This window comes from Oenanthe melanoleuca, chromosome 2 (genome assembly GCF_029582105.1).
Source record: "Oenanthe melanoleuca isolate GR-GAL-2019-014 chromosome 2, OMel1.0, whole genome shotgun sequence".
Classification (NCBI taxonomy): Eukaryota; Metazoa; Chordata; class Aves; order Passeriformes; family Muscicapidae; genus Oenanthe; species Oenanthe melanoleuca.
In genome coordinates, this window is record NC_079335.1 from 147473336 (window position 1) to 147497477 (window position 24142).

The 24142-nt window shown below is 48.7% G+C and overlaps 1 protein-coding gene across 7 annotated transcripts in view; it reads left to right on the plus strand.

The window, feature by feature from the left end:
* Nucleotides 1-24142, plus strand: part of MAP4 (microtubule associated protein 4) — a 142858-nt gene that overhangs the window by 14339 nt on the left and 104377 nt on the right. For all 7 annotated transcript variants that reach the window (XM_056485934.1, XM_056485940.1, XM_056485935.1 and 4 more), the window contains exon 2: nt 13512-13564. The gene's annotated coding sequence lies outside the window, so the exon portion shown is untranslated. The remainder of the gene's footprint in view (nt 1-13511; nt 13565-24142) is intronic.

The window sequence follows — 24142 nt, forward strand, 5'->3', positions numbered from 1 at the left end:
ACAGGGCTTGGAGCAGCCTGGGATCATGGAAGGTGTCCCTGCCCATGGAATTAGATGATTTCTAAGGTCCCTTCCAACCCAAAACAGCCTGGAGTTATTTTTGTTTTATTTCAGAAGCAGTTCCTAAAACAGACATCAAAACCTGGAATGCCTGGTTAGAAGGGTGATGGACAGACCTGGAAGTAGAACCTGAAAGTATTTCTTCTTTCAAACACCAAAGAGGAAAAAAAAAACCCAGAGAAAAAGCCCCTCCCCAACCCCTCTAGAATTCATCCCCTCATAATTCTAATAATTTGGCTAAAAATTCAAAAATGTCTTAGAGATAGTCTAAATCTGGAGAGGTAGAAGTGTAAGAGGAGAGGGGAAGTACTGAACTTTCTCTGATTAACAAAGTGAATCTTTCTGTAAAACATCTTTACTAATTAATTGAAAAAATGAAGCCCACTGAAGTACAGCAGCTTGTAACAAAAAGCTTTTTGATGGAGTTTGCTGCTGGGAATGAGCTCATCCTGGTGCCCAGCTGGGCACAGTGCAGGGCTGGAGCTGTTTGCTGGTCCCAGCCTGGGCTGGGGGAGCCTTGGGCCATCCCAGCCTCCAGATGAGCTCTGAGCTTCTTCCAGCAGGAATTTGCATTGTGGATTTGCTGTACTTACCTTCCTGGTTTTATCTTTTGGTTTTAGGTACAGCAAGAGAGCTGGAGAGGGGCTCTGCAAAGGGCATGGAGTGCCAGGACAAGGGGGAATGGCTTTAAACTGAATTAAATTGTTTTTTAGGGAGAAATTCTCAGCTGTGAGCATGGAGAGGTCCTGGCACAGGGTGCCCAGAGCAGCTGTGGCTGCCCCTGGATCCCTGGAACATCCAAGGCCAGGCTGGACGGGGTTTGGAGCACCTGGAACAGTGGGAGGTGTCCCTGCCATGGCAGGGGTGACACTGGGTGATCCTTAATGTCCCTCCAACCCAAAACTCTCTAATGAAAAGTTGTTACAGAAGAGTGAAGAAATGTTCCAGTCTTCATGGACAAACATCACTTAGGTCTTAAGGTGGAGCCAGGCAAGATTGAAATTAAAAGTTATGTATCAGTGGCTCTTGGCCTCATAATTTTAAGTTATCTCTTTTAAAACATGGTACAGTGAATCAGTGTGCCTTCTGTGCTTGCTGCCTGTTTCTAAAATTACAGAATTATTGCTTTAAAATAAGCAGTTGATTGGGAAAACTACTTGTAGTAAAGGCAAACCCTGAATATTCAACTTGTGTAATGCTTGTGGGGGTTGACACTGGGATCTTACTGAGTGGGAATACAGTGATGTGCCAGAAACACAGAGTTTGCTTCATTCTAAGTCAGCTTTAAACACCAGAAGTTTTATTATTCATTGTTTTTTTTTTTCAGTTTCTCACCCTGATAAGCTGCTTTGTTGTCCTTGGAGGCACTGGGAGCCTCATGCTGGTTCCAGTTTAAATTGCAATATCAGTGTGTAGGGGAGGCTGGAAGGTTTGGAGTCTGCTGGAACTCCAATACAAATATTTTATTTCTGCCAACTAAAGAAATGCTGAGAACTGTAAAAATAACTGAACTGCATGTGAGACAATGTGTTAGACTTGTTTCCCTTGTCATTGGAATTTGTCTTCAAAAGGATGGGAGAAGGAGTTAGGGTTGGAGTTGTAACAGCTCCTGCAGGTGAAGCAGCAGGAGCTGAGCTCCTGGAGCTGGGGGTGACCCAGAATTCCCCAGTTCCTGGTGGCTCAGGAGCAGAGCTCTGGCACAGCTTTTGTTTCCTCAGGAGCTGTCAGATGTGCACAGGCAGTGTCACTGCACCCCAGCTGTGGCTGCACTCCTTGAGCACTGAGTGCAGAACTGGGAGTGGAGCCTGGCAGGGCACAGACAGAGCAGCAGTGAGGGAGCTCTGCTGGATCTTGGGATCCCAGACTGGTTTGGGCTGGGAGGGAACTTAGGGATCACCCAGTGCCATGGCAGGGACACCTCCCACCGTCCCAGGTGCTCCAAGCCCAATGTCCAGCCTGGCCTTGGGCACTGCCAGGGATCCAGGGGCAGCCACAGCCAAGAATTTCCTCTTAATAAACAATCTAAGTTATCCTCCTTCAGCTAAAGCCATTCCCTGTGTCCTGTCCCTCCATCCCTTGTCCCCAGTCCCTCTCCAGCTCTCCTGGATCCCTTCAGGCCCTGCAAGGGGCTCTGAGCTCTCCCTGGAGCTTCTCCTCTCCAGGGGAACATTCCCAGCTCTCCCAGCCTGGCTCCAGCCCTGGGGGCTCCTGTGGGTCTCTCCAGGTCCTTGTGCTGTTGGATCCAGGGCTGGGGCAGCTCTGCAGGGGGTCTCACATCTCCATGGCCTCAGCACTCCTGCTTTTCTTTGGATCTGGGTGAATGACTGGTACAGGAATGTGTTTGTGTCTCAGCCAGGAACAAGTGAAAGTGTGGATGGACATATGAACAGCTGGGCTGTTATTATTTTTTTCCTTTATGAGTCTGAGCTGAACAGTTTTAAGTCCAGATTAAAAGCTGGATGATATAATTATTTTTTAATTGGTCTTTGCATTAAGAACCTGTGCATTAAACTTTCTTAGTTGCAATTGCTATGAGAAATAGAAATCAGGTGGGTTGAGTATAGTGCTGGAAATTCATGTTATGGGTATCTCAGACATTTTCATTCAGTCCTAATTCAGTATTTATTAATGCAGCTTTTGATTTCTGAAGGTGTTATTTGAGGTTTTGGAGCAGTGAGGCTGCACTGATTTATTTGGTTGTGGTGTGAAGTAACACACGTTGTACTGGTTCCAATCTTGATGAGGAAACTGCTGCTGGTCCTGCTGCAGTTTCAGAGCAGGAATCACTTCCCTTGATAAGCACAGAGCAAGGATCAGAGCAAACACTTGCAGCAGCTCCCTGGGCTTAGGCTGTCCCTGCTCTGTTAACACAGACAGGTGAGAGCTGCTCCTCTGCTTTCCCAGGAGAAGAAAGTCTGTGGGGATGGAATCTTTGAAGATGCTGAATCTCTCCCTTTTTTTTTTTTTTATTTTTAATTTTTTTTTTAAATTTTCTCTGTAGTTCTTACCCAGCTCATTGCTTGTTTAGTGTGACTGAACCCTCGAAAATGCAGCAAAGTCAAAGTGCACAGCTCTCAGGGGAGGTTGTATTGAAAAAGGGACAGGAGAGGAGGGAGCAGGCTCAGGCTGGGCCAGGGCAGGTCAGGGTGGACAGCAGCAGGAATTTCCCCTTGGAAAGGTGCTCAGGGATTGGTTTGCAGTGCCCATCCCTGGGGGTGTCCCAGGAATTCCTGGAGGTGGCACTCAGAGCTCTGGGCTGGGGACAAGGTGGGGATTTGGCACAATTTGGTGACTTTGGAGATCCTTCCCAATGTAAATTCTGGGATGCTGATGCCCTCCACCCCTCAGGCTGCTCCTGCCATGACTAACAGAGTTCAATCCCTGTGTTTAGGTGAAGTTTAGGTTTAGGGCAGGGTGGAGGGACAGTGGGTGACAGTGCCAGCCCCTGCTGCTCTGCAGGCTATGTTTGGGACCTGTGTGCCCCAAACTCCCCTCTGGTGTCTCAGATCCTGCAGCAATCTGCTGCTGGGCTCTGGTTTAACCCAGCTGTCTGCACCTTGTTGTGACCTGTCAGCAGCTGATGGTGGGTGCTCAGACTCCAGCCCAGCTTTTCACGCTGAATTGAACAAATCTGTTTTTTCAGGCAGTTGCATAACGGGAAGTGACTGCTCATCTTCTGTTCCAGTTCTTTTTTACTGGCTTTAGAAACCTTAATTACTCTACTACAGTTGTAAGGAAACATCTGAAGGATTTATCAGGTAATGTCAGGGCTGGCCAGTGTTGCCCTGAATTGGCTAAGCAGTGACACTGCTTAAAAATCTCTAAAGCCACAGTTTTGCTGCAGAATAGATGAGCTGTTCCAGCTCAGTCCAGGAATTTATCCACAAGGTGGCTTTGAATCTTGCTCTGACTGGTTGGTTTTCCAATGCACCTTTAACAAAGGGATACTTACACCTTATAAATGGACTTTTTTTTTTTTTTTTTTTTTTTTCTGGTGGGTTTGTTTTTCAATCTGAGCCTGAAAAGCTTGGTAAGGTGAGTGTCTTTATGCCTTGGAAATGTGATCTGTGAGCTAAGAGGCAAAGAACTAAATGTTAATGACCTTAACCCTATCTAGCTGCACTGCCCTGACCTTTATCTCCCATCTCTCCTTTCCCCAGGTACAGGTATCACTTTCTGCTTGCACCTCCCACAACAAATCTGCTCTGATTTTCGCTGGACATCTGAAATAACAGGAGAATGTTGGTTTTCTCTGGTTCTCCTGCACACTGGCAGTGCCCAAATTCTTGTTTCTGGGGTGGAGAGAGGTTGGCTGTGCTGGGATCCCTCAGAGCTGACCTAACAAAGCTCTGCCTAAGCTGAGGTCCAAGTTCTGTCAGGTGTTGGGCACTGTCCCCACATAGGGGAGGTCAAGTGATGCTTTGAGGCTTCTCCTGAATGTGCCAGGAGAATTTGGGATGTTCCATGAGTGACTTCTGCTCAGCTGGGATCACAGTGAGGTCCTGACAAAGCCAGTGTGTAATCAGGAGTTTAATATTTTAGTAGTTTTGGTATCTCAGGGACAGATACTGTTTAATTCTTGCTAATCTGGTCTTCTCCAGGGAAAACTTCTAGAATATGCTCATATTCTGAATGGATTTGGTTTGAATTGATTCTAGCACTTCATGAAATTCTTCCCTGTGCAGCCCAGGCTGTAGAACAGCAAGATTTAAAATATTCAGCTGTCAGACAGAGGGTCACTGAAGCCCTGGACAGTTTTGAGTCTGTCCCTGCTCCATGGGCAGGAGCTCAGGGAGGTTCTTGTGTGTAAAGTAAAAGGGGAGATTTGTTGCTTGGTGTAACTCAGTGCTGTAGCTCACCAACTTTCAGATGTGCAAGGAGCAGCTGCTTCAGCAGCAGGAGATTGCAGAAAATGAGCAGAAAAGCTCAGTGATTTCTGGCCCTGAAGCAGCAGCACTCCTGTGTCTGCACAGGGTGTAAATGCCTTTTTTACCTTCCTCCTTCTGATCCACATTTGTAGTTTTGCTCTTGAGAATTCAGAGAAATCAATTGAAGATGCAGAGACTTTAAACCTGCTGTGAAAATAAAGATTTTTTGGTTTTTAATGTATTCCTTGGACACTGCTTGTGTTGGTGTCTGGCATAATTTAAAAATCAAAAGTTGTAATCCTTTTGCTTAAAAAGAGTGATGAAACATCTGCTGTATCATCATTGTCCCAAAACTGATATGGAAAAAGGTAAAAGCAGAATCCTAAAATCCCATAATGATTGTGTTAGAAAGGACCTTAAATGTCATCCCAAACCTACTGAGCTCACAAACCTCACTGAGTTTGCTGTGGAGTGGATTCCTCTCAGTGTTGGTCACCTTTGGTGGGACTGATGGTTGGGGACATGAGGGATGCCTGGATCACATGAAATATTTCCCCTCAAATACACAGCTTATTAAACCTGACACACTGATCTGCTGAGATACTGCCCTTTATTTAGAGCACATCTGAGACTTGGGTTTATGGACCTGTATATAGATTTCCTTTTCTTCTTCTTGGAAATATTTATATATATATTAGCCAAATAACATTTTTTCAGAGCTTTTAACCCAGTGTCCTGGTCATGCTGCCAGCCTGTATTCTTTGGTATTTTTTTCCTTTCTTCCTCCAAAGCATCCATGCAAGATTTACTGCCATAATAAGTTTCTAACCTGAAAAGCCAGGAATTAAATAAATCCAAAAGCTCTGTTGTGCTTTTAGGTCAAGACTGGGGCAGTTGTGAGTTGGGGTGAAGCAGCACAGGTCAGTGGTTCCACTGCTCCATTCACAAGCAGCAAGCACAGCTCAACTCCAAGAGCACCCACTGATCTCTGCATGGATCCTTTCCCATAAAATCCTTCCCAGGTGGGTTTTGAAGTGCTCAGTGAGGGGCAGGAGCTGTCCCTGAGTGCAGCCCTCAGCTCCCTGGCCACCCACACACCCCATGGATAATCCCCTGCATCCTCCAGGACAGGGACACAGGAGGAGCTTGTGACCTGCTGCAGGTGAGGAGATATTAATGGGCAGCTCAGGCACTTCAGTTATGAAACCTGGCAGGCATCAGCCTGGAAAACATAAGGAGATTTCAGTCTCATGAATTTTCATGCTTTCTTACCATAATAAAATATCAGAGACAGTTGGGAATTCTCCAGGAGCTGTTTGGCTTTGAAGCTGTTGCTGTGGCAGCCTGCAAGGCCCAAGGAGATGGGAAATCCAAACTTTTCTCCTGTTTGCCCTCAGTAGGGCCTGAGCTGACACTGCAGAAAACATTTCTTAATTTGCTGTAATGTGGTAAAATCACTGCTGGTGCCTGCAATTTCCTTCTTGGTTTTCCTTTTCCAAAGCTGAGGAAAGACAATGTTTTGTAGTTCCCATGGAATTAGGGTGTTCTCCATTCTGGGGTGCATGGGTGTGTTTGATACAGAATCATGGAATGGTTTGGGTTGGAAGTGACCTCAAGGATCATCCCATTCCAAACCCCTGCCATGGCAGGGACACCTCCCACTGTCCCAGCTGCTCCCAGCCCTGCCCAGCCTGGCCTGGGCACTGCCAGGGATCCAGGGGCAGCCACAGCTGCTCTGGGCACCTGTGCCAGGCCCTCCTCACCCTCCCAGCCTGGAATTCCTTCCCAATATCCTATATAAATCTCTCCCCTTTCACTTTAAAACCATCACCCCTTGCTCTGTCACCTTCTTCTACCTCTTTTGTCTAACCCCCCCTTTAGGTCCAGGCACCTTCACGTTCATTTTTGGGTGTCCATAACACTGCTGGCCATTCCTTTGATCTGCACAGCAAGGGTTTGTCATGGGTGAAAGGGGAATAAAACCCAGGGGCTGTTCTGGAAGCATCTGCAGCCTTTCCAGAGGAGCAGCTCCTGCTGCTCTGGGTGTGCCTGCAGTGAGTAACAGCAGCATCCTTCCTGCTGGACGTGTTGAACAGCCTGTTACACCTCAGCTGAGACACTTGGTAAAAGGCTGTTTAAAAACCAGCAAAAATCTTAGTTTTTAAAGAGGCACTGAGAGAGAAGCCCTTGCAAGTGCCCTGTTTGTTCCAGTTGTGAGCTGGGGAGGCTTTTGTGGTGCTTTGCTCTTGGGTAGTGGCAGGTGAGCTATAAAACAGTTCAGTAAGAGCTGCTCCCAGTCTGGTGTCTCTGGCTACCCTTGTGTTCCTGAGTTATGTGATGTTTGGTGATTTCTGGATGTTTTATTTCAGGAGATTTCCCCTTGTCTTTGACCCCAGGCAAAATCCTCTGCCACACACTGGTGGGTGCCATTCCAGAGCTGCCATGGACCAGGACCATCCTCAGATCTGTTGCAACCCAGGTGTGGAGAGCAGGATTTTAGATGTGAGAATGTTCCTGGTCACTCTAACCCATCTGACATTGAGGAGCTCCTTCCCATTCCTTCCTGATGCAGGGAGGCCATCAGTCAGCTCAGAGCTTCTCATTAATGGACAGATGACATTTGGATAATGAAAGCTGCTGCTTCTCCTTGTTGCCATCAAAGAGTTCATTAATGCTCCCCCAGGCTGGAGGCAGGATGGGCACTGGAGGAGCTCCAGCCTTGAATGATGATTTCATAGTTCAGAGCTTGACTCTGCTCTTACTGCTCCTTGTATAATGTGTGTGCAGCTGAGTCTTTATGGATCTCAAATGATTAAAAATTCTATTTCTGGCCTGTAGTATCCCAAAAGATGCAGGTTGGGTAATGCTGGCAGAGGATGGTGTGGGGATGTGCTTTGACAAACAAAGCAGATGACAGGAGTCACAGTGGATCTGTATTGATTAGGCAGAACAGTAGGAAGAATTCCTGAATTCTTAAACACTCTATTTTTAGATGGATTTCGTCTGGGCAGAAGGCTTTCTGTTCCCTGAATTGTTCCAAAAATAAATATTTCAGAAGAGGATTAAACTTGAATGTGAAAGACAGTGTTTTTTATGCATCAGTGTTCATGGAAGGAGCTGGTCAGAAATCACTATTCTCCTGAAATTTGCATGCTCTGAATCCAAATTAAAGCTGCTTTCACCAAAACTACTGATCCACATGAGAGGCTGGAGGTGCTGGTGAGAATGCAACTGTGAGAGCTAATTTTAGCTAATTCAGTCCTGTGAGCAGCAGAGTCCTTCAGCTGTGAAAAGAGACACTTCACTCTTGCTTAAATCACTTTCTTTTTTTATTGAGCCTCTGCTGAACAGGGGCAGGTTTGCTGATTCTCACCAAGGGCAACTTCTGCCTTGGCTTTTGGTGCTGGGTTTCTTTTTGGTGTGAATCTGGATGTAAGATGTTTGCTTTGTTTTGTTTTGACACTTCAGAAAGATCTTGGAATCAAAAATGTCAAAATCCTTCATCTCAGCCTTCTCTGGGTGTTTGCAGGCTGCTGTCACACACAGTTTGTGTGTCCCACTCCTCTCTTGGGCACTAACAAACCACAGGGCTCTGGCTTCTGGAACTTTCCTTGCCAGGTGAGTGCAGCCCTTGGTGCACTGCCCAAGGTTCAGAGCCTTTGGGAAGGTCCTTGGCTGGTCCTTGACACTGTGGCAGCCCATGAGTCACTCCTCCAACTTCCCAGAGTCACTGCACGTTGTTTCTTTTCTTTCCAATTGCTCCTGACATCCCCAAATCCGTGGTGCTGTAGAAACAGCTCTGCTTGTGCAGCTGCTTATTTCCTGTCTGCCTGGATGAACCTCACTGGGTTTTAACTTTGTCAGCCTGAATCGCTGCCCAAGACTCTCATTTTAAAGTCTGTCCCCTCTAATAAAGATAAAAAGTGGATGCTGCCAGGGAGTATCTGCTGGCTTTGCAGTGGGAGGTTTTCATTTTTCCATGTGTCTGGGACAGGGGAGCCCATGTCCTTCTCCAAGCAGCAGGATTTGCGTGACTGCCATGGAGCTCTGCCTTGCTGGTCATGAATATTAACCTAGAAAATGATTCACTCTTCAAGTGCAGTGCAAATACATCCTGTCTTTTGAAGACTCTTTAAATTATTAGTCTAACTTAACTTCTCTTGGGAGAAGCTCCACTCAGAAGCCTGGAATTAAATGTGAAGGCAGTTTCTTTCAAATCCCAGAATCATTTGGGTTGGAAAAGATCTCCAAGGCTGTTGTGTCCAATCTCCTGCTTGCCCTGAGTGCCACATCCAGTCATTCCTGGGACACTCCAGGGATGGGGGAGCCTCTTCCAATGCCTGGCCACCTTTCCATGCAGAAATCCCTGCTGGTGTCCCAGCCTGAGGTTGTTCCCTCTCCTCCTGTCCCTGTTCCCTGGAGCAGATCCCAATCCCCTGGATGTCCCCTCCTGGCAGGGAGTTGTGCAGAGCCAGAATTTCCCCCTGAGCCTCCTTTTATCCAGGCTGAGCCCCTTTCCAGCTCCCTTATCCATTTCTCCTAGGATTTACTGTCAGCTTTATCCAGATATGGCAGTGTGGGAAAAGGTGTTTGATGCTGAACAAAAATTCAGTGAGTATTTGGCAGTGGTGCCCATGAAGGTGAAAAGTCCATCCTATATTTGTGAATAAACTCTTGGTTTAGGATCTTGGTGAGTTCAGGAACAGGCAAGGAGACAAGGTAGGGGGTTGTGGCCATAAAGGGAATTTTCCTTCTCAGAAAAGACTGAAATGAGATCTTTAAGGTCCCTTCCACCCCAAACCATTGTGTGGTTCTGTGATTCCTTGTCAGGTTGTTGTAGTTATTGCTCTGGGAAGAGCCAGGGAAGGAAATGTGAGCTGCCCGATCTGGATTTCTGTGTATATTTAGCTCAGGGTTCACCAGCCTTTGCCTTTGGAGCTGCATCTGACACCCTGGGGCTGCTTTGCATGTGGAATGTTGGACCTGGATGGGCAACGCCCCTCTTGGCTTCTATCGAGTGATCTTCATGGCCTGTATGTGTAGGAGACAAGAGCTATTTAAAGGGAGCTGTTTATCCAGAGCTTTGGAAACCGAGCCTGAAGGGTGAGAGAACAGGAAGCCCCAAGGCTGAGGGGCTTTCTCCTGCAGGGCACAGGAAACAGTCCTGGATTTGGGATGGGAAGTCAGCAAGTGCTGCTTGTTCAGGGAGTTCAAGGGGGCTGATAAGGGTTTCTGATATGGGGAATGGCACATTCTTTCTCTCTGTTGTGAACTCAGTGGCTCTGAAGTGCATTCCACCTGGCTGGAATCAGAAATAATTCAGAGCAGTGCTCTGCTCCCTGTCTCTGGCATCATGACAGAGCCAATCACTGTGTACACAAAGTGCTGGATCCTTGGAGCTGGAGACTGTGCAGTGATGATCATTTTGTGAGGTGGCTGTGGGGAGGGGCTGTTTTACATAGTTTTTGGGTGGATTACCAAGGGGAGCTCAGTGCTTTTCTCTGGGAACAAGCAGAGCTGGGAGCTCATCCTCCAAAGGGCTGTCACTGGAAACTGGTGGAGATGAGTGGGTGCTATTGAGAGTAATAAGAACCTTCAAAATTAGAAAAACCTGAAGGGAATTGCCAGTTTGCCCTGAAATGTGGATGTGATTTTGGAACTCCTCGGGATAACCATTGTCTGAGAGATGGGCTGTGCTCAGGTGAGACTGGGTGGTAACCTGGAGGTGCTCAGTGTGTTAATGGGATGCAGGGCATTCAGCTTTTCTGGGAGGGGAATCTCTGAAGCTGGAGAAGCCCTTGGAATGTTCTGTACTAACAGGATGAGGAGCTGAGGAACAAGAACTACTGGTGCAGGATGTGGAACTGGATCTTACAGGGACAGCAGGCATGAGCAGCCAGGCAGTGCCTGTTCTCTGATAGTGCAGGCAGCAGCCATGGGAGTGGCAGTAATGAGATCCCTGCTTTGCCCTGGTGCTGCTTCTCCACATCAGCTGTGGGAAAACTGCTGGGGAGGAGGGAGGGAAGTTGGGAATTTGGGGTCACAGTGCATGGACAGGTATCTCCAGTCATTAAAACAGCTCTCAGAAGGATTTCCCCAAACTGGAGAGCAGTCCTGGTTAATCATGGGCCACATGAGTTGGGATTTGATGGATATATGGGTTTTCTCCTGCTGTTCAGCAAAATTCTGGAACAGAGTCTTTCTCAGTTTATCATGTGAAGGGATGGGGTAAAGTCTCTCAGATTATTTTAAAACACCACACATAAGAAATCTTTGCAGCCACACCTTCAATTTCAGCAAATCTCTCTGTTTGGGGTAAGAAGCACAAGTATGTGACACTTCTTGTCACTGAGAGCACCCCCTAACTTAAAAGAGCATCAGTTTTACAGTGGGGGCAGCTAAGACCCCCCCAGTACAGGAATTCTGCTCTTCAGGGGTTACTTAGAGAGCAACCAGAGGTGCAGCTTTATTAAAGAAAAAGTTGGTTTTCCCAGACCAAGAACCTGTGGTGGATTTTATCTCACAGGCTCACCAAGCACTGCCCCATTTGAGCTGGAGCACCACTAAAAAAGGAGCTCCTGCTTCTCATTTTCTTCAATTCTGCCTCAAAAGAGAGATCTCTGGGTTGTTTTTCTTAACAAATAAGGTAAAGTTTTAGTGGTTTCTGTGCAAAGAGATTGGAATCTCCTGTGTGAGAGTGGATCACAGCAAGAGCTGTGGGATGGATGCCAAGGGAGCAGCAGTGGGGCTGTGCTGCCCTGGGGAGTGCTCTGGGTGTTCTGCAGTGGGAAGGAGCTGGACAGAAGGACCCTGCTGTCCCAGTCTGTCCCAGGATGTCCCTGGTGTCCCAGTCTGTCCCAGGATGTCCCTGGTGTCCCAGTCTGTCCCAGGGATGTCCCTGGTGTCCCAGTCTGTCCCAGGGATGTCCCTGGTGTCCCAGGATGTCCCTGCTGTCCCAGTCTGTCCCAGGGTGGCTCACCTGAAATGAGGATGTGCAGAAAGGAGGTGTGGGTTGGGTTTGTGTGTCAGCAGTGTCCCTCTGTGGGGAAGGGAACATCAGTGGGATCACACAAGCAAGAGCTTGTGCAGCTGAATCCTCACCAGAGATTCCTGCATTCCTTTATTAATGTGGAATTAATTCTGAAGGGAGCAGGACTCTTCTGGAAGCCTTTCTCACTCCTGAGTGCTTTACTGAGGCTGAAATGGCACTTTTCACTGGGCTGTTTCCTCTTTTAGCTAAAAGCTCTGGAATCTTTCATCTCTGGAACACAAAGTGTCCATCTGTGGGGAGAGGAACTTGGGTTAGTGTTTCTGTGACTGCTGAGCAGGTACTGAGATGATATTTTCCTGTGAGACTGCCTTGATGACTTGCAGTGGTGGAGAACAAGTTGGACATTTATTTCTCCATGTGGATTGAAATACTTGATGTCCATGGCTCAGTTTATTTTCTCTTCTGCAAGGGGGCTGTAAGGAGTAATTACTGGGATGGAATATTATTTTGAATAGCTGTGTTTGCTTCACAATTAAAAAACATTATCAACAGAATGTAAAATATTGGGTAGGAAAATTTGGAACACGACATCCAGGTGAGGAGATGGTTCTGTGATAAATCTGGTGGGAGCTGCACTGGAATCATGGCAGAAGTAGGGAAAACATCTGGAGCAGATAAAGGTGGGCTTGTGACTTGGATGTGGCTGTCACAGGTGGCTGGGCAGGTGTGACAGGGACTGACAGGGCCCTGTGAGCTCTTAAGCCATTCATTGAGCACCTGAAATGCTGCTTAGGGCAGGGCTGTCCTGCTCAGCCTGGATTAATTCAGCTTTAATGCTGTGTTTGGGGAAACCTGTTAAGGTGTGTAAGGAGGGAAGAGTCACTGAGAGTTTTCATGGAATTTCCTGAACAGCCTGAGCAAGTGTTGGTGGGAAATAGCAGCCACAGCCTGGCTGGATGTGGGGGCAGCTCTGGAGATCAGGCAGGGTCACCTGCAGCAGTGACACTGGGATGTGCCCAGCTGGGTTTGGGGTGTCTCCAGACAGGAGACTCCCCCTGGGCAGCAGCTCCAGGGCTCTGCCCCTCCATGGACAGAGGCTTTTCCTTCCTCCTGCTGAGCTGGGACTTGTGCTTTGCTCTGTGTCCACTGCTCCTTGTCCTGTCCCTGGGCAGAGCCTGGCACCCTTCTCCTGGCACAGTTTGAGATTTGTGTGCATTGCTGGGATCCCCCTGAGCCTTCCCTTCTGCTGGGCCCAGCTGCTGCAGCCTGTGCTCATTAGAGATGCTGCAGAGCCCTGGGATCTCTGAGCTCTGCTGGAGCCTCCTGCAGCTCCCTGTGCTGAGCAGCCAGGGCTGGGCACCATATTCCAGGGGCAGGATCCCCTCCCTCAACCCTGATCCCAGCACTGAGATCTTATTCCTGTTGAGGAGGCAGCACCAAGAAAAGCTGCCTGGATCACTGGAGGGGTCTGCAGCAAAATCTGCCAAGTCTTAGTTAATTCTGTATTTAATTCTCAGTCTTGTCCCAGCATCCCTGATTTGCCAGCCCAGGGCTCTGTAATCACACAATTCCTTCTGCTTTGTGTTTTGCAGATAAGCAGTTTCTGAAGACTGAAGTACCTGCCCAGGGAACACCTGCTTGTGAGGTAGGAGCTGATTTTCTAATGACCCAACAGCAAATGTTTAATTCAGAAGCAGAGGTTTAGAACAGCTGTGCTGGGAATTGCAGCCCTGAGATCTGAGATGAGAGTTCTGCCTCTCTCTGTGGAGCAAGCACATCTGGAATGCACTCACCTTTCATTCTGTTCTCTTAAACCTTCTAATTACTGCTCTTCTTACATCCTTCCAGTTAAAATCCTTCCAGACAGAATCACAGAAAGGTTTGGGTTGGAAGGGACCTCAGGGATCACCCAGTCACCCCTGCCATGGCAGGGACACCTCCCACTGTCCCAGCTGCTCCAAGTGTCCAGCCTGGCCTTGGGCACTCCAGGGATCCAGGGGCAGCCACAGCTGCTCTGGGAATTCCATCCCAGCCAGGAATTCCATCCCAATATTCTGTTTGGGATAACAGGGCTGGTGTGGGACTTTAGGCTTATCCTTTCTGGCCACTTCTTTCTTTGCCTTTTCTGCTTTAAAGGGCTCACATCTTGTTTAACTTGGTCACTCAAATCTTCTTTTTATCAGAGTAAGAGGACTACAAAAGATTAAAATGGGTAAACTAGGCTAAGAAAAACAAGTCTGATTTGATTTGTTAGGAATTGGGAGCAGCAGATCATCCAAGTTTTTTTATTCTAGCTGTCCTTTGGGGAAGGCACAGTAAAGCTCCACTTCACTGGAATCTGCCATCAGGTTGGGATGTTCCAGGTGCAGGTGCTCACATAATGTGCTTTGGGGATGGAATTACAATTTATTCCTGATTTTTGTCTGGACTGAGAGACTCGGGTATCTTCTGCAGAGCAGTTTGGGATTGTTCTCAAATACTGAGAGGAATTTCTGCTGTTTCCTCCACTGTTTGAGCCATCCACCTGCCTTTTCCTGCAGAAGGTCCTGAGCTGGCAGTGCTGGTGCAGTGACCCTTGGCTGGAGTCACATGGATGGAGCTCAGAACACCTTGATTTAACATCACCAGCTTCATCCACTGTGATCTCCTGGAGCTGCCTGGAGGTGACAGGAGTCTCACAAGTCTCCTAAAAACTAGTTATGGGATAAAATTATTCCCCAGGTGCCTTTTGTTTTCAGTGCCCTTAAGTGGCAGATGCACAGATACCACCATAGGTGCAGTTCTTTATGTTCAGTGGGGCTGGTCTCCTGTTCAGGGTGGGACTGGAGGAGGCTCCTGTGTCCCTGTTCCTGAGGATGCTCCCTTTGCTCCCTGGGGCATTCCCAGCTCCTGCTGTCACTCCAGGGCTGTGATCAGCAGCCAAACCATCTTAAGTCATTGTCCCAAAGCCACTTGAAGAGAAGCCAGGGAAGGTGGCTGATCTGCCCTGGGTGGGGGGGAGGGGGGCCATGCCCAGGGTGCCCACGTGCTGTCTGTCCCTGTGGCCTCACTGGACCTGCAGAGGTCACAGGAGGTGGGGTGGGTGTCACCTCCACAGGGACAAGTGACAGAGCAATGGGAGAGCTTTGTGTTTTCCTTCCTGCACCTGCCAGCCTTGAGTGGGTTTTGTTTTTTTTCTTTTTTACCTTTCTTGGCTTGGCCCAGTGTGGTCTGAAGGTCTGTCTGTACTCAATTTAGATTTCATGGAATATCTGCAGTTGGAAGACCCCTTAGGGATCATCAAATCCAATTTCCTATATATATGCTCCTCATAGGACCACCTAAAACTAAATCCCATGACTGAGAGTGTTCTCCAGCACCCCTGGAACTCTGACAGGTCATGTTGCACCTCCCAACTTTTCCATCAGGATTTTCCTCCTTGCATTTCTGCACTGTACAAACCTGGGAGCTGTGGCTGAATCTGCTGCTGGAGTCCCAGCATCCCTGCACACATCCCTGCACACATCCCTGCACACATCCCTGCACACATCCCTGCACACATCCCTGCACATCCCTGCACCTCTGCACATTCCTTCTTCCATGGTTTCAGGACGTGCAGAGCAAGCAGGTGTTTCCCAAGGCTGCACTCAGCAGCCAAAGTGCTTCCTGGAGTGATTTATCTGGGAATATTGAATGCAGGCTCATTGACTGGGGGGGTGAATAGCAGCAGCTTCCTCCCCCACATCCTCTGGGAGGCAGGAAGGAGGAGAAGCCTTGGTGGGAGCTGGGCACTGCCTGCTGCTGCTTGGGTGAGCTGGCTGAGGAATATCTTGGGATCTTTACAAACCTGTGAGCTCAGATTGTCCCTGAGGAACAGCCTGAGCTCCTCCTGCTCATTGCATTAGGAGCTCTGCCAGCCAAGGCCAGGGCAGTGTTTGGTCATCCCTCTTAAAATGCACACACCAACCATGATGATGGCACCTGGATCTACATTTCATGTGTACAGCTGGGGAGAAAACACTTCTGAAAATGTTACCTGCCAGATAAATTTATATTTTGTTGTGTAATGGCTCCAGCTGGGAAGAAACACCCACAAACCCACATCTTTAGGGTCAGTTTTATTGGGTGTGAGGCCCTGGCACAGGGTGCCCAGAGCAGCTGTGGCTGCCCCTGCATCTCTGCAATGTCCAAGGCCAGGCTGGACATTGGGATTTGGAGCACTTGGGACAGTGGGAGGTGTCCCTGGGGCACTGGATGAGCTTTAAGGTCCCTCCAACCCAACCATTCAGGGTTTGAGGATTTTGAGTCAGTTTACCACTTAAGGTTTTACTTTCTTAAAGTGATGTGGGAACCACTCTTAGTTAAAATCAAAATTTTTTTGTTTTAATTTGTTTTTTTTGTTTTATTTTTTTTTCAGTTCTGCACTGAATAGTTATTTATTTAGTCCCTTTTTCCCTCTTGGAAGGGATTTGCTGTGTCCAGGGGCACCTCAGTGTGGCACTGGGCACTGCAGCTGCACCTGTGCTAAGCCAGTGAATCATTCTCTAAAGAAAGCAGCACACCGTGCCTGATAAGGCTGCAGGGACACCTGGAATGTCTTTTATTGCTCTTTCTTTGGTGAAATCTCAGCTTTTGTTTTCTAGCACAGCCTTGTTTTCTGGCACCCTTGAAGGTGTTTGTTATCAGCAGCACGGAAATGTAAATACAATGGTGGTTGGGCTGCAGCAGCTCCTCCCTTCCTCCCCCTGCCTTCCTGCACTTGGGGAGGGGGAGCTGTTCTTCCCCATTCATTGGTGGCAGAAAGGTCTGTTCTTCCCCTGCTGCCCCCCATCGGGTCTCACAGAGACAATTCTCTCCTTGAGAGCAAGCACTAACACAAGGCCTGCTGCTGTGGCTGCTCTTGGCATTTCCCCAAGCTCCTGCCTACCAGCACATCCCATTTTTAACTAGATAAACCACACAGGCACTGTTCTACTTGAACTGAGGCTGCATTCTTCTGCTTGTAACATTTGAACTCATTTCCTAGAAGAAAAACTAAAAAAACTGGAGCCTTCACCAACCTGGGTCTCCCATGCTGAAGTTTGCAGCTGTTTGTGAGAGTTGTTGTGCTGGATGTGGTTGGTCACTGGGAGCTAATGTTGGTTGATCTCTCAGTCAGCAGGAATTTTGTCATTGAGATCAGGTCAGGATAACAGAAAGGCTCCAATGCAGAATTTGTTCTTTGGCCTCACTGGGGAGGAATTGGGCTCAGCTGTTGGATGTGAGCAGTCACTCTGTGCCTGTCATCTGCTTTTTTTACTGGCTCTGTCCTGAACTTTGCATGGCAGGAACAACTTTCTGGGCAGGGTTATTTCTCCTTCAGTGAGCTGGGCCTTTCTTGCCTAAGCTGGCACAGCAGATGGATGTGTCTGCAGCAGCCAAGGCTGTCCCTGCTCACTGCCCAGGAGTTCAGTGACCTCCTCTGGCCCTGGGCCAGCTGTGGGGCTGAAGCAGCTCAAGAAAAATCCCCGGGATCCTCTCAGAGAATAAAATAAACATCACGTGAGAGCAGGAGTGTCCCCCTGCCTGGGGACAATGAATGTGTCCTGCTGGGAGGCAATAACAGCAGCTTAGGGGCTGGGCTGGCATCCCTCTGGCTGAAGGGATCAGCTGCAGGGCCCCAGTAGGGGCTGGCCTGGACCTGCAGCTTTCCTTGCTGCTTTCAGAGCCTGATGGGTTTATAGATCAACAATCCTGTTTTGAAGGAGGTGGGAATGCACCTGCTGAACCTGTGCTTGGTAGAGCTCCCTGCAGGTGAAATCCAGCTGAAATCCAGTGGTTGTGCCACTGGACACGTTTTCAGCTGTAGCTGTGTCTTTGATGTCCCTGCCCTGGGTGCACAGGAGGTGCAGGACTGGTGCAGGAGTGTGGTGATGCTGCCTGTAGCTCCTGGTCTGGCACAGGCACTGAGGGATGCTGAGCTAATTCATCTTCCCAGGAATTCCCTGGCACAGGGACAGGTCCCTCTCTGCACTGATGCTGCTGCTGGAGCTGTGAACTGCTCCATGGTCCCTCAGAGCATCCTGAGTTCTCCCCTTGGGAGGTTCGGGGTGACTCACTGCACCTTTCCCTGCCTCACACCCTGTTCTGAAGCTCTGTTACCCTTGTCCTTGGGAGCTGTACCATCACCACCCTTGGATCACTGGCAGGTTTTGCTTCCCAAGCTTTCCTGAGCTGTTGTGGCCCAAGGGTTCAGCTCTGCTTGCAGAGCCCAAGTGTGATCAGCACTTTGAAAGCTGAAAGCTTCTACCTTGGTTTAAAAGGATTTCAGTGTTTTTCCTTTCTCACCTGTGTGTAGGCACAAATATCCCTACTTAGAAGTAATTCTATTAAAGTGGAATATGTTTAATCTCCATCACACCTACTGTGGGGCTGCACCACGAGGAACAAAATCCACACACAGAATTGCCAAAGGTGGTGCAAAAAGGCCCTTTCTGAGCATCTTCTAGTGACACAGCAGTGTGTAAAGGCAGAATGGGATATCCTGAAGGTGTCCTTAATACAGTCAGGAATAGGGATATCCCAAAGCTGTCCTTAACAGGGATATCCCAAAGGTGTCCTTAGCAGAGTCAGGTACAGGGATATCCCAGAGCTGTCCTCAACAGGGTGAGGAACAGGGATAATCCCAAATGTGTCCTCAACAGGTTAAGGAGCAGGGATAATCCCAAAGATGTCTTTAACAGAGTCAGGAACAGGGTAAGAAACAGGGATATCCCAAAGATGTCCTTAACAGAGTCAGGAACAGGGATATCCCATAGCAGTCAGGAACAGGCTGCACAGCTTGGAACCCTCCAGGTGTATTCTGCTCCTACCCTGTGTTTAGGGACTTGAATTCTCCAGGAATTTCTGAGTCCCTGAGTGGCCTCCACAGAAAAGAGGGAGCTTTGTTCCTGAAGGTGCCTGTGGATGGATGCACTGGGGATGTGCTCGGGGACACGTCCCTGTGGAGCAGAGCTGGGCACTGACACAGAATTTGTTTTTCCTTGTTAAACATCTGCCTGCACAAGGCTTTGTTGTGGTTTCCAAACAGCAGCCCCTGACCTCTGCAGCAGCCCAGTGTGTCTGTTCCATTTCCAGGTTCCTCTGGGGGCATTGCTGGGACTCTGCAAGAGCACCATCCTCAGAGGCAGCTGCTGACTCCACAAAGTCCCTCACTTGCTGTAGCCACGATCCTGCAGAATTTGCAAATGGCTAAAACTCATTTCTTGGTACAGAAATGCTTTATTTCATTCTTTCAAAGCTATTTTGACCTTCCAGTAGCATTTGAAAGCTTTAAAATATTGTTTTCTCTTGACAAATCCCCTTGGAAAAGCACTGCCAGGTTTGCTGTTCCACTCCTCTGGAACACCAAGCTGGTGCTGAGTTGCCATGAATGAAAACAGTTCTCCACTCAACTTTCTCATGTGGAAGCTTCCAGTCCTGTGTCCTGATGGGCAGGTTCTGGTGCTCTGTAATTATGTTGTCAGGGGAAGGATGTATTTTAATTAAAAGTGAAATAGCTGCTCTGATACAGTCAGTGGCACAACTGGAATTATTCCATGCAGGGGAAGGAGTGGAGCCTGTGTGGAAGTGGAGATGGAAGCAGAGATGGTGTCCAACCTGTGCTGATCCCCAGATTAATTTCAGAATTCGTCCTCTCTGGCCTTGCTTTCCCTCCTACTCTCTCAGATGTGTATATACACATATTTATATATTATTATATATGCATGAGGCAAAACTATGGGTTGATGAAGGCACTGAGGCCTGCACAGTGATACTAAAACTATAATTAGGCTGGACTAAACCTGAATTTTTTCTCACAGCATGACTTGAACTCATTCTCATCTCTGGGTTTGTGCTTCCAGTGTTTGTGCTGTACAGTTTTCATCCCATCTTAGAAACTGAGAACAATGAGAACAAAATCCATTCTTTTGGGAGACATGTGCATAGGACAAATGTGGGATAGGATGAGTTCAGAGGAGCTGGCACAAGGGCTGATGAGAACTTTGTGGTGCAGCTTCTCCCTTTCTGTGCACTCAGCTGCTGTGCCCAGGCTGTGCAGTGAGCTGATGTCACAGCAAGAAGAGTGAGCAGGTAGAGATGAGAATTTCTGGGTGATGCAGTCTGTCAGTGAGGTGCCATCCATCCTTCCCTGTCCCTCTGAGGGCTGGGCAGGGGCAGGAGCCCCTGTGCTGAGGCTCTGCTCTGCAGGCAGTGGGATGCTGGCTGCTATTAAAGGAAAGCAGCTGACGGGAGCAGCTGCTGGGGCTGGGGCTCAGCCCAGCATCCTCCAGAGAAAGTGCTTTGCAAACAGCCCTTTCCTACCCTGCCCCCACTTCTCCTTCCCTGTGCCAGCAGAGAGGAGACTCTTCCCCATGATGGATGAAACTCTCCTTTTTTGGTGCTGCCTCTCCTGGGAAGCAGCACACGAAATCCCCTCTGCTGCGAGGCACCAGAGCCAGCAGCCAGCCTGGCTTTTAGAGCTGCTCATTTGGGAGCTACAACTTCCAGCTCTGGGCAGAAGGTGGGCAGACTCTCTTTTCCACTTAGATAAATATTTAGGATTTTTGGAGTCCTTTTTAGGTCTCTTACTTCAGTGCTCGTAGGCCTGTGTGGAGCTCGACACTTGCAAGTCCCTCACAGTTATTATCTATGAACTCATCTTCCATGTGGCTGTTTTGAAGGCCAGCCAAGAGCATTAATCCCCACCTTGTAGAGTCCCTAATCCCTGCTGGGGCTTAGAGCAAAGTTATTCTTGTCCTCCCAGTGAAGCTGCTCTGGCAGAGCATCTCTCTCTCTCTTTGTAACTCAAGGCAAGTTTATTAATGTGACTTTTTATCAGCTTGGACAGGGTACAGCTCTGGATGGAGCAATCCAGCTTGGACAGCCTTACCCCATCCTGCTGAGTGCTTCATGGCGCTGACATTGCCCAAAGGGAGGGAATCTGCAGGAGCTTGGTGTGCTCTTATCTCATCTCAGCCATAATCACCAAGAGGAAAACGCTCTTTGCAGGCACCACAGATCTTTTCTGGGAATGGCTGCAGCCAAAGTGCAGTCAGGGCTGCAAGTGGGCTGCTGGGGTGATTCTTTGCAGTTGGATCACTCTTCCTCTCCTCAGCCTGACATTCCTAAAGCCTCCCAGCTCTGGTTTTTGTCCAGATGTGGCTGTGCTGGCACCCAGCCCTGTCCCTACGTGAGCCTCCCCCTTCCCACCATCCTGCTTGCTCAGAGTCTGCTCTGGCTCCAGGAGCCTCCTCTGAACACTCCAGGCTGCTTCAGGGGGGCTTCCTTCTCTTTGTTGTCCTTCCAGGGGAGCTGGAACAGTTCTGCCTTTGGTCCTGTGGTCAGTCTGGGGGCTTTGGGAGCTCTGATGCTCAGTGAAGGCTTTGGGGGGTGGCTCAGGGTCCTGGCATGGAGCTGAGCTGCTTCTCTTCCACAAGGAAATTGCAAAACACCCCTGAGGCTCTTGGAGCAGTGCAGAGCAATTGCAGCCATGCCCAGGAATGCAGCAGGGCTGCTCTCTTGGGCGTCTGGAGCTCTCTGTCTCCCAGTTCTGTGGGCAGAGTGTGGCTCTCAGAGCCTGAGAGCAGCAGGAGCTGCTGTGGAGTGCCCTGGTAAAACAGACTCGTGCTTCAGTGCCCTGACCCTGAGCACAGGGCACCTGACACAAGGCCTGAAACAGAAGGGAACTGATGGAAAACCTGCAGGGGAGAGTCTGGAATGAGAGTGCAGAGCTCTCAGTGCAGCTGAGCACGGGGCTGGGATCAAGCAGGGATCTGTGCTGTGGAAATGCTGAGTTCAGAGGCCTGGCTGGGGGCACAGGGTGCCAGAGGAGCTGTGGCTGCCCCTGGATCTCTAGAAATGTCCAGAGCCAGACTGGACAGAGCCTGGAGCAGCCTGGGACAGTAAGAGATGTGGCAGAGGATGGCATCTTTAAGATCCCTCAAGCCAAAGCATCCTCTGGTGCCATCCCATGGTACCAGGTACCTGCACATGTGTGTGTGTATTTAGACATGCTCAAACAGGAATTCTCCCTGCTTCTCCTGCATTTGGATATTCCTTCTGCCTTGATCTTTGGCAGAGATCTTGCTCCAGCTAATTTAGTTTTATTTTGCATGAGTGCAGAATGTAGACTTTATTTTTAAACTGCTTTTACTGAGTTGAAAATAATGTTAATCAGGGCCATGTAATATGCATGTTACCCACCCCTGGAATTCCTCGAAGTCCTGAAGTGCTGGTATTTATTTCTCTGCTAATAACAGCCCTGGCCACAGTGATCCCTTTGTGTGGAGACCTGGAACCTTCCATAACACCTGGCACTGATGGCATCAGCACTGCAAATGTGCATTGTCCTTTTGGGTTTGGTGCTGCATTGGTTCCTGTGACAGTCTTGCAGCTCCAGTGCAGTTTCTATGGGTGTTGGGGGCTTTTCCTTCCTGCATGGATTGTGACATTCCTCAAATGCACTCTGCAGTTTCACAGAATCTTGAAGGTTGAAAAAGGCTCCCAAGGTCACAGAGTCCATGCTTTGACTGACACCCCCATATCAACCAAACCACAGTTTAACTCAAGTAACCTTGAGTCATCCTGGTTGTTGTTGCCTCCCCTGGATGCCCTTCTGGTCCTGCACTTTCCTTAAAATCCCTTTACATTTAAAGAAAAAAACATTCCTTTTTCTTTTGTTGAATCAAATACAGAGAATTTTAATACAAGTAAATATCCACAGCTAAAAAGAGCAGGTGGGAAGTGCTCTAGTAAAGCTGGAAATGCTGACCTGGCAGCTTTCAGGCCACCTGCAGTAATGGCTTTTGAGTGGACAGTGAGTAGGAGCTCCACACATGGAGAGAGGAGCTTGTTTTGCAGCTTGCCCTTGGCTAGTGTGGATTTCTGCTGGTTCTCCCTGCAGGCCCAATCATCCCATGGAGTGTAAGCTCTCCAAGCCATGGCTGGCTGCAAGGCAAGAAGAAAATAGAAGTTTCATCCAATCTCCAGAAATTGAGAGAGTGTTTTTAACATTGCCAAGGAGGCAGGAGTGCTGGGGACTGTGTGCTGCCTGCTCTGCTAATTCATGTGGCATCTGAATAATGGATGATGGGGAAGGCACAGCTCATTGGCTTTATCAGTGCTTTCCTAAGGGAAATGGAGCTGATGAAAATGTTGCTGATGATGGGGCAGAAATCATCATTAACTCTCAGGCAGCGAGTTGGGTTTATTTGCAGTACCAATAACAGCAAAAATAATGTTTGAAACAGAGAAATGGCTCATCCCCTAAGGAATGAAACCCTGCCATTGGTGGGACACCCTTGAGGAGCCTCAGATTTCCCCACTCAGGTGGGAGCAGCAGCCAGAGGCTGTTCCTGAGCTGAGAGGTGGCAGGAGGGAGATGCAGACATGGAGGAGGAAGTGGCAGGGAGCAGACAGTGAGCAGGAAATTGGGGCTGAAGTTCTGCCTCAGCTTTGGGATCTTGCTAAAACTTCATTAAACCCATCTGAAGTGAGAACTTCAAACTTCCTGTTTGTCTGCTGTGTGGCCACAGAGGGATTGTGGAGGTCACTGGGATCTGCATGAAGCCTTCAGAGTCATTTCATGGTCACAGTCCTGGAATCCCAGACTGGTTTGGGTTGGAAAGGACCTAAAATCCCAGTCAGTGCCACTTTTGCCATGGCAGGGACACCTCCATTGTCTCAGGTGCTCCAAGTCCCAATGTTCAGTCTGGCTTTGGACACTGCCAGGGATCCAGGGGCAGCCACAGCTGCTCTGGGAATTCCATCCCAGTCAGGAATCCCATCCCAATATCCACCCATCCCTGCCCTCTGGCAGTGGGAGCCATTCCCTGTGTCCTGTCCCTCCATCCCTTGTCCCCAGCCCCTCTCCAGCTCTCCTGGAGCCCCTTCAGGGAATCCTGAGTGGAAATCCCTGTGCTGTTCCCTTGTGGAGGTGATGGGGACTGTTTTCCCTTTACTTGTGCAGCTCTTGCCTGTTTTCTGTAGCAGCTTGGGGGCTCTGGGGATTCATTCTGAGCAATTCAAGTGAGCCAGAGGGCTCAGGGAGTTTGTGCTGAGAAGGGAAACAACTCTGCAAGTGCTTTGTCTGTTTGAGGAGTTCAAACTTAAAATCATCAAATGTCCCAAACCTGTTCTCTTTGTCCCCAAATCTGCCTCCTCTGCTCTTGTCCCTCCCACAGGAGGGCAGCAATCATTTAAGCCCTATAAATAATAACTAGAA